Raw genomic sequence first — 3,079 nt, 5'->3', positions numbered from 1 at the left:
ATCTCTACTGCTATATGATGATTGAACCAAAAAAGACCTTGATTGCAAAAGATGGCAAATTGTATGAATTTGCCATGGCAAATAGTGTTTTTTCCCAACCTAAAAATATGGCAAGCTTGCTTGGGGGTGCATATCAACTTGCCATCACATAAAATTTCAGAAAAATGCCATGTGTTAAAAAACAAAACAAAATCCTAGAAACTTGCCATGTGCATTTTGAGTCTTCAATTAATAGGTACATTCAAATTGACATGCCATGCATAGATTACATCTTAAAATTACGCAGAGACCTATCAAAAGGGGACAATTGGTAGGTGGAACACATACTTTGTGAAGGATGACGAGTTTGCCATATTTTAGAAATTTTTAGAATTTGCCTTGTTTTTGAGAAAGAGCATTCGTAGGTAAAAGAAACGTAAATTTGCCATGTGTGTAGAAGATAAAATTGCCATGGAAAATAAAAAAAAGAAAATTTGCCATAGTACACAAAGAAGATAAAAATGCCATGGAAAAAGGTTAATTTGCCATGGCTATGGAAGAAGATTTGTCGTGGCAAAATTATGGTCTGAGAGTAAATTGTCATGGCCTAAGTATTAAACAATGGCAAAGCAAAATTGCAGATTGAATATACCTATAGTAAAAAATAGGTTGAAAATTTGCCATGACATATCTACTGATATATGATGGCAAAGTGTATGAATTTGCCAGGGAAAATATTGTTGTTTCCCAAGCTAAAAACATGGCAAGTTTGCAGCGGGGGTACATATCAACTTGCCATCACATAAAATTGCAAACAAAATGCCATGTGTTCAAAAACAAAACAAAAATCATGGTCGTCGCCATGAGGACGACCTTCTGGTCGGCGTCTTAGTCGACGTCTAGGCCGGGGGAGGAGCTTCATTGCCATGGTCAAATAAAAAATAATTTTTGCCATGTTGCAAAAGAAAATGAACATTGCCATGATACATAAACTACATTTGCCATGGTGCAATAAAATTGCAATGGTATTAAACAAGAAACATGAGTAAATCTAATGTTGCCATGGGCCGTGGCAGCTTTGTTGGAAAAATGTTATACCATGATCGATGGACTACAAAGTCCCATGATCCATACAATATAATTCCCATGATAAATACATTAAATTTGCCATGGTCCCGTTAAAAAGGAAAATTTGCCATGTTGCAAAAAAGGAAAGAAAATTTTCCATGGTCCTTAAAATTGGAAATTGCCATGCTCCGAAAACTGCATTTGCCATGGTACACAAACTAAGTTTACCATGGTCATTTTCTATTCTTTTTTGCAAGGTTGTAAAAAAGAAGGAAGAAAATTTTCCATGCTCCATAAACTATCGTTGCCATGAAACATGCATTGAGATTGCCATGGCCCCGTTGAAAAAAGAAAAATTGCCATGTTACAAAAAAGAAAGAAAATTTGTCATGTTCCATATAATTAGATTTTTTGCCATGCCCCGAAACTACATTTGCCATGATACATATACTAAGTTTGCCATGGTCCCATTCAAAAAGAAAATTTGCCATGTTGCAAAGAAGGACGAAAATTTGTTATGGCGTCATTCAAAAATAGAAAATTTGTATGATGCATAGACTAAAAAATGCCATGATCCATAAACTATAACTCCCATGATGCATGCAGTAAATTTGCCATGGGCCCGTTCAAAAGAAAATTGCCATGTTGCAAAAAAGAGAAGAATTGTCGTGGTCCCCGTTCAAAAAGTTCAAAATCAAGTATGAACAAGAAAATTTGCCATGGCAGATTCGTATCAAGAATTGCCGTGTTTTTATATGATGAATTTACTGTGTGTGAAAAAACACAAAAGGTTGGAATCAAGTATGAACGAGAAACTTGCCATGGTAGATTCGTATCAAGAATTGTCGTGGCAGATTTGTATGATGAATTTGTTGTGTGCGGAAAAACACAAAAAGTTGAAAATCAAGTATGAACATGAAAACATTCCATGCGGATTCGTATCGAAACTTGCCATGGTAGAATCATTTCAAAACTTGCGATGGTGAAAATTCATGTAAACTAAATTTGGAATGATTTGAAAACTAAATTTGCCGTGACCAGTAAACTAAATTTGCCACAATTTCAATTTGGGTTGTTTGTGAGAGTAAAATTTGCGGAGGAGAAATAGAGTGAAATCTGCCACGGATATGTAGTTATATTTGCCATGTCAACAAAGATAGAATTGCCATGGAAAATATAAAAATAGCAAAATTTGAGGAACCTGCCATGAGAGCACTACAAAGAAAGCTGAAAATTGCCATGTTCGAAAGACAAGAATGTGATGGACTTCATGAATCACAATGCTCTCATGGGAAATGAAACAATGGCAAATTGGTTCGCTCGCAAATGTATGTTAAGTAAATTTGCCATCGGGATGAAGGTAAATTTGCCATGCAAAAAAAGAAACTTAAATTTGTCGTGGTCAGTTACTAATTTTGCCGTGATCGACAAACTAAATTTGTCGTGATCCATTAACCAAATTTACCGTGGCAAAACTAAAGAAGTGATGTGGCTAATATTATAATTTACCATGCTGAGAAAAGATCTTTCAGAATGGCATGTGGGAAAAACCATCTAAAAATGTCGTGCCAAAATTGTTCTAACTAGCTAATTTTCCATGGCAAAAAATGAGCTATGTGATGAACTTGCCATGTGATCACACTGCACAAACCAAAACAAAAACTGGGCATGACGGGGGTGGGGGTGGGGGGTTACAAAATACTAGGCATATTGTTTGCCATGGAAAATCAGAATTGAATATGGGAGGTGGGATATCAAAACTATCGCATACAGAGACCAGCCGCTGAAGTACATCGATTTCGCCGCCAACGATCCTAGAGGAACCAAACTTGCCATGAGCTTAGTCGAACTTGCCATATGCCTATGTGTGAGATGTTTTCTGCCATGGGGACATTTTGAACACACATTTTATGCAAAGTTGTCATGGACATGATAAATTTCAAAAATGCACAAACTACAAAAATTCTGTACACACAACATGCCACACAGAGCAGTAAGCAAATGGAACAACCCGCTACCGCAGCGGCGAGCA

The sequence above is a fragment of the Triticum dicoccoides genome, chromosome 5B (assembly GCF_002162155.2).
Source record: "Triticum dicoccoides isolate Atlit2015 ecotype Zavitan chromosome 5B, WEW_v2.0, whole genome shotgun sequence".
NCBI lineage: Eukaryota > Viridiplantae > Streptophyta > Magnoliopsida > Poales > Poaceae > Triticum > Triticum dicoccoides.
Note: the sequence above shows the minus strand (reverse complement) of the source record.